The sequence below is a fragment of the Mirounga leonina genome, unplaced genomic scaffold (assembly GCF_011800145.1).
Source record: "Mirounga leonina isolate KUSES-001 unplaced genomic scaffold, KU_Mleo_1.0 Mir_173, whole genome shotgun sequence".
NCBI classification, from domain to species: Eukaryota; Metazoa; Chordata; class Mammalia; order Carnivora; family Phocidae; genus Mirounga; species Mirounga leonina.
The window spans coordinates 1,254,679-1,262,294 of NW_023270447.1; the positions used below are offsets into that span (position 1 = coordinate 1,254,679).

Sequence of the window (7,616 nt, forward strand, 5' to 3'; positions counted from 1 at the left end):
TGTTCTAGTGTCCCCCAGAGTAGTCTGCCATTGTCCTTTGCCCTGGACAAGGAGGTGACCACAGGGGTCTGAGTCCCTGGAACTTGCCATGGTGCCCAGCCTGCTCTGAGAACCTGTCTCCCCACCCTGACCCTACCCATCACAGGGCAGCTTCCATCCCCGATCTGCATCCCCAGTCCCAAGGGTCTGGAAGCAGAGGAGGAAGCCAAGTTCAGGCGCCTCCCAGTGGAGAAGGTGGGTGCAGGAGCGGGTGTGCCATGAGGTGGAGACGTCCCCCTTGCGGGAACTCATCAAAGACACGTCTCTTGGGCGGAGCTCCCAGCAGCTGGGCCCCGAATGGGCAGTGTCTGGCCTTCAGTAAAGAAGGGACTCCCTGCCAGATGTGAAGCCTCGCCCCTGCCTGAGAGGCAGGCGGAATCAGAGCAGGGAGCTTGGCTCCCACTTCTCTCTCAGCACCTGGAGGAGGAAATGAAGGCAGCAATTAATTGTACAAGGCGGGTGGTTTGTGCAGCTTAAGTTCAGATAAAAAGTTTAATTATCCCTAAACCCTAATACAAATTAATTAGCCTTCCATATTAGGAGGGTAAGCTTCCCTGTTCTTGCCACAGCCCAGCCATCACTGTGGATTACCGAGAATGTGCTGGGAGAGAGGGGTGGACAGAGGGGTACTGAGTGCCTGAGCAACACCCCCTCCCCGGGGTCCAGGGGCAGACAGCTGCCACAGGGTGGCCCCAGGTGAGGTCTGGGTGTGAGTCCTAAATCTGGGGTGAGCACCATAGCTCCTCTGTCCCTGGGAGTCTCCCTCCTGGGGGGGCTTTTTCTCATCCCTTCCTTTCCTCCCCTCTCAGAGCCAGGATGAGGGGTGGGGGAAGGGAGGCCTTATTTGCAGGAGAAAAGGAAGACAAAAAGGAAATAAGGCTAAGGCTTGAATTTTTTTTTCTAGGCCATGACATTTTCTTTTTTTCTTTTCTCACCCCTTTCTTTCCTCAAAATTCCACATAGAAAATAGGCCATAGATGCCATTAGGACTTAGAGATCCTGCACTTCAGAGCTCCTGCCCAGGTGGGACCCAGGAGGCCCCGGGGCCAAGGCCACTGCCCAGCGTGGACGTTGCGGTCATAATTAGCTGCTCTTTAATGAGTGTTTACTGTGTAACAAGCATGTAGTCTTTGCAACAATGTTGCAAGGTATGTTTTATTCATTAACTCACACATTCCACCAACATTTATTAAAGTTTGAGCAGGGGAAGGACATGCTTGGATTTGCATTTTAAGAATGTGGTTCTTTGGGAATTAAAAGGGAACAAGAGTAGAAGTGAGAAGTCCAGCGAGGAGGCTTTTGCTAATGCCCAGTCTAGAAGGCCCGGTGGTCTGGGCCCTGGATTTGTTTAATAAACATCAATAAGGTTCTTCCTGTATGCCCGAATCGAGCATTTTCCACATCGGACCTCACTAATCTCTCACAACAACCCTGTGAAGTGTAGGTACTATTATTTTATCTGTCCCAGGCGCCGTGGTTGAAGAAGTTAAGTGACGTGCTCAAAGTCATCCAGCTAACAAGTGGCAGGACCAGGATTTGCCTCCGAGTCCATACTTTTAACCTACGTGGGACCATTGCCACTGAGGCGTCAGAGGCAGAGAAGTGGGTGACCTCCAGCTGACTCCCCAGAGCCCTTCCCCACGACCATCCTCACCCCCATCCCCCCACAGCCCCCCAAGGAGCTGGATGTGAAGGACAGAGCAGGGCACTGGGAACAAACTGACCTGGGCTTTAACCCAGCCAGTTCTGCCCCTCACTGCTTGAGGGCATTAAACACTTCGCTGTCCTCTCTGGACATGGGCTCCATGCTCCTAAGGATGGGGTTACTGTGAGACCCATGAATGCAGATAAAATTCCCTACGCAGGCTCCCGTACATTATTCCCATCCACCCTTCCATTCCCCATCCCCTCTTCTTTAGGCCAAATGTTCCTGGTCCTTTGACTGTTTCCCCTATGAGAGGACTTCCAGACAATTCACCATCCCAACCTCCCTTCTCTGGACGTGATCCAGTTAATCAATTTCCTGTAGAATATATAATGCCCCAAACTCCACACAGCAGCCTAGAGGTGGTCTGTCCCAACGGGCAAGTACAAACACCTACTCCCTCTTTCTGGGCACTGTACTCCCATCATTCCAGTCCGGTGGCATAGTTTTTAGCAGGGGCATTACGCTGGTGGCTGTGTTGAAGTTAAATTTCCCTGGTGATTTTTAACATGGATGGCTTTTAAGCTGGTTTTTCCCATCAGCTATACAAGTCATTGATTATTTGAATCAAAATGCTGGTGTTGTCATTCATCTTTGTTGGAATTAATCTGGCTGGTTTCACCCATGATTACAACCTGTTAAAATCCTTTTGACTCCGAAAGACCTCAATTCATAGTAGCGCTGTCATTTAGAAATTTGAAGAGCTTGCTTTAAAATAATCAGCAGCAGACAGAGAAAGGCAGACAGCGTGTGATTTCACTTAAATGTGGAATCTAAAAAACAAAACAAATGAACAAACAAAACACAACAGAAACAGACTCATGGAAAAAGGAAACAAACTGTTGATTACCAGAGTATCCAACGGATGAAATAGGTGGGATAGATGAAGAGGATTAAGAGGTACAAACTTCCAGTTGTGAAAGAAATAAGTCACAGGGATGTCATGTTCAGCGTAGAGAATAGTCAATATGGTCATAACTTTGTACCATGTCAGATGGCGACCACACTTATCATGGGGATCATTGCGTCATGTATAAAAATATCGAATCTCTATGATGCATGCCTGAAACTAATAGGCTATTATATGTCAGCTATACTTCAATAAAGGAAATTAATTGTAAAAATAATCATCAGCAGCAGTACCCTGATCAACACCATCACCGTCGTCCTTATTATGGGATCTGAGTGGAAGAACGTTAAAACAGAAACAAGAATTTGTTGGTGCGCAGACTCAGAAGAAGGACTGAACAGTTAAGCCACAGGGAATGCGACAGTAAAGCTGGACCTCAGAATCAGGATAGGAACTCGGACTCCATCAGAGCCCCTTTCCCACTTCTCACCTCTTTCTCCGCGTCAGCCTGCTCCCTCTCTGACCACAGCCTGGGGTCAACCCTCTGTGAAGAGATTGGTCTCATCGCAAAGGTAGCACTCCAGGGGAGGGAAGGCGTCGCCCAATATAAGTAGCCAGCAGGAGAAATGCAAATCAAAACCACAGTGAGATACCACTTCCCACCCACTAGGATGGCTAGACTCAAAAGACAAATAGTAACAAGTGTTGGTGAACATATGGAGGAAGTGGAGCCCTAATTTAGTGCTGGTGGGAATGCGACGTGGTGCAGCCACTTTAGAAAACAGTTCAGCAGTCCCCTACACTGTTAAACATGCAGTTGCCACGTGACTCCTAGAAAAAGGAAAACATCTTTCCACACAAAGACGCATACACAATTCTTCAGAGCAGAAAGTATTCGTAATAGCCCCAGAATGGAAAGGACCCAAACGTCCATCAACAGATGGGTGAAAGAGCAAACTGCGGGACATCCGTACAATGGGATATTATTCAGCAATCAAAAGGGTTGAAATAGTGGCCCCTGCTACAACAGGGATGAGCCTCGAAGCCTTAGCACATATCACTAAGTGAAAGAAGGCAGACACAGAAGGCCATGTATTGTAGGATTCCATTGATATGAAATGTCCAAAAGAAGGAAATCTATAGAGACAGACAGTAATTTAGTGGTGGTCTAGGGCTGAGGGGTGGGGGGGGGATGATCCCTCACTGCTAATGGGTGTGAGGTTTTTTGGAGGGTGGAGGTGATGAAAATGTTCTAAAATTAGACTGTCGTGATGGTAGCACAACTCAGTAAATACACTGAAAAATATTGAATCGTGGGCACCTGGGTGGCTCAGTCGGTTATGTCTCTGCCTTCAGCTCAGGCCATGATCCCAGGATCCTGGGATCGAGTCCCACATCGGGCTCCCTGCTCAGTGGGAAGCCTGCTTCTCCTTCTCCTTCTGCCCCTCCCCCCTGCTCATGCGTACTCTGTCTCTCTCAAATAAATAAATAAAATCTTTTTTAAAAATTTTGAATTGTATGATTTAAATGGATGAATTGTATGATATATAAGTTATATGTCAGTAAAGTTGTTAACAAATGAATCCAGGAGAGGAGCTCATGGCCCAGCGTGAGTCAGATGGCTTATTCTGAACCTGTTAACCATGCCCGGTGGGAGCAGGGGCAGAAGGGAGGGTTTGTAAGAATATGGCAGCTCCTCTGGACAGAGTTTATGTCGTAATGGTGGGGAGGGCACAGTTCCTGGATGGGTAGGCCATTAGCAGACAAAACCAGACGTGCCCACTGCACTGGCTATTTATAGAGAATTTACATTTACCCAGAGACAACATTAAGTGCCTCTCCTGAATCATCTCATTAATTATTGCAACAACCCTGTAAGTTAGGTATATGAAACCGATTTTATATGGGTAGCGGCTCCACTTAAATAACTTTCCCAAGGTCACTTAACCCCTGAGTAATGTGGGGCCGGGGATCAACCTGGGACCTGTCGCCAGTCTCCTCTCTCAATCATTAGGCCATGCTGCCTCCCTCTGGCTTTACATAAGTTGTAGAGAAATTCTGGAACACACCACTGGAGACCGAGCTCTCGATCCATTCTTTATTTCATTTACTTATTTACCCTTTCACTAAAGGAGAGCTTTCTAACGCGAAAGCCATGAACTTCCTTTGCTGGCATAGGACCGCTGTTGGTCATCTTTGGAAAGTGCCCGAAGGTGTCTGTTCAGCCCCTCCTGACCGCACTGCCATTCACACCCATTCCTCCAGCTTGTCAAGGGTATGAGGAACTGGGACAAGAACACATCTTGCTAAGATCATGATGCAGCAGTCCCCTGATCCACCAGCCAGCGAACCCTCCCAAAACAAGAAATCAGGTTAATTTGGCAAGACGCATGCCTAGTGAGCAATACGGCTTATTTTCCAAGTGTTCGCAAGCTGTCCACTTAATATCTGCTCTCAGGTTCTGCCAGCACTTTGATGGCAGAATTGATGGGTGCCCAGCCTGTTGGTCTGTGGCTTCTCAGACTTCCTCCCCCCCAACCCCCCTGCTCCGTGTTCAAAAACACCAACACAGCCGTTTGCAGGCTTCAGTCTCTCCGTATTTCTGCGCCGCGCCATGATTTCTCAGCCGTCATGGGCAATGCTCCACAACTCCATCTGTGCATCCCTCCTGTCTCCTGGGGTGGGATCCAGGTGGGCCTGTGAGGTGCCTCCACTGAAGACAGCTGGGCGCTCGCCCGCTCGCCCCTCCCCGCCCTCGAGCTCCGCATCCTTTCCCCCCAACATTTGCCTCAGCCTTTCCAAGATAAAGCCTGTTCTTCTGGGTGGAGAAGGCAGAGAGCGCACGGGAGTTGAGTTGTCCTGCTTTTGCTCAATCGTCTGTTACCAGCACACCATCTGCACCAGCAGCAGGCTCGGCTCTACTCCTCACTCTTCCTTCCAGTGGATAAAACCACCTTTCTGTGTCCGTAGCATTTTTCACCAGCCACCATCACCCCCAAATGGAGGCTTTCTGACACCGTGTTACATTCTCCTGCCACGATTCATTTCCACCCAATGTCCACCTTTCAGTCACATCCCCGAAAATCCCCGCTAACATCATTCGCCTCCAGGGGCAACCCCCCTTTCCTTCACCATCGGGATTAGTTGCCCATGGCACAATCAGCTGTGTTTTTAGAGTTTCCCAGCCACAGAGACCACGGTTTCCGGGACGCCTGGGTCAAAGTAATGGTGTGTGTGGTTCATGGAGGTGCACCTGTCTCAAGAGGACTGTGGCCCAGGTTACTCGTTCTATTTCCCCTTGACAGACAAGGAGAGGCTGAGGCCCAAAGTCGCATTCCCCCAAGGTCATGCGGTGATCTGATGGTGAGCTGGGTGGGGCTGGAACCCAGGTCGCCTGCGTCTGGAGGCCAGGTTCTCGACCACACCCCCCCAGAGGCCCCTCCTGGGCAGCATGGCAGAGCCAGAGAGCCTAACGTCAGCGTTCCCCAAAAGAGCAGCCTTGGGCTTGGCGTCAGTGGCATGACAGAGAGAGCTTGAGGCCAGGACAAAGGGCCGAAACACCGAAGGAGAAGGAAGAGCGTTCACAGAAGAGGAGCCTAATTCACAGGGTGTCGAGAGCCTTAAATGAGGTCACTCATTCACTCACCAAATATGTGTCAACGGCTGGCATATGGTCCACGGAGCCCTTAGGTGCTTAGGAGGGGAGGACGTCACACTCTGGAAAAGATCCTCCCTATCCCCATCTCCTTCTTCTCTGCGTCCTCAGGGCACCTGGGTCCCCTCAGGACAAGGGACTGTGAGCCTCGAGATTTCCATGGCAGCAATTCCTGGTCCTCCTCCCCCTGCTTCTGCTCCAGACACACACAGGGGTGAGGGGGGGAAGGTGTTTCTGGCTTTGGCCAAAGGAGTCATCACAGCTTTTGCCTAATGAAGCCTTTAATTTATCTCAATAAAGAAGAGGCTAAACACTTAACCACTGCTGAGAGTACCTTATTGATCGGAGGAGAGAGGCTCTGGCCTGCCTGCCTGGGGCTGAGCAGGAGCCAGGCCCAGCTGGTCCCCCCGGGGCAGCCACCAGGGTGGGAAGCACTTAGGAGAGACTCTCTGAGCTCTGAGACGAGCCGGCGCCATCCCAAAGTGGCTGCACGGCTTAGGGGGCTGAGTTTTGGAGCTCACGGCTGCCCTCTGAGATGGTGTGGTTGGTGGAAAACAGATGAAAGCAAGAGGAATGGGTTTTGATCCCAGCCTCTCCCCCAGCGTGGGCAGTCCCCCGGCCTGTGAGCCTCACTTCCCGCATCTGCACAGTGGGGCTGAGGACACAAAGTTCACAGGGTCCATGGAGCTGGTGGGAGGTAAGTGTGCAGAAGGGCTTTGTGTATTATGTCTCCACGTGAAGAGAGGGTGAGTTTATTATTTGTTTTTTTATGAACATAAATGAGATTGTGCTGATTTTCTTCCTAATATGCATCCGTGGCTGCTCACGGCACTTGGCCCAAAATCCACACTCTGTGGGGTGGCCTTGACCTCCTTTTGTAGCTACCCTCCACCCCTGTCTCCCCACCAGCAGGCCTGCAGTCATGCCCAGAGCCTGCCATGCTCCCTCCTTCCTCAGGGCCTCCCCCTTTCTGTTCCCTCTGCCTGGCACACTCTTCCCCATTGCCTGCTGGATCCTTTACCTTTAGATCTCAGCTGAAATGTCAGCTCCTCAGAGAGGCTGTTCCTGGCCACACTGCCCCCGCCTGGCACAGCACCTGTCTCTCCTCTCTTCATAGAAATAACGACGAGTCAGTGTTTTTATGTGTTCCCTTATTTGTTTAATGGTCTTCCCCTTGTAGGTGGTTTCCTCTGGGAATGCAGGGATCTTGTCTGTTTTGTTCGCTCCCAGGTCAGAGTAGTCATGGAGTAGGCACTTCAAACAACTGTTGAATGAAGGGGTGGATGGATGGATGGATGGATGGATGGATAGGTGTATGGATGGATGGATGGATGGATGAAAGGATGGATGGATGGATGGATGGATGG

The 7,616-nt window shown here is 50.3% G+C and overlaps 1 protein-coding gene across 2 annotated transcripts in view; it reads left to right on the top strand.

Annotated features, from left to right (window-relative positions):
* The window catches only part of KCND3 (potassium voltage-gated channel subfamily D member 3), a 202,991-nt gene that overhangs the window by 184,681 nt on the left and 10,694 nt on the right, over positions 1-7,616 (top strand). The gene's annotated exons all lie outside the window — the stretch shown is intronic.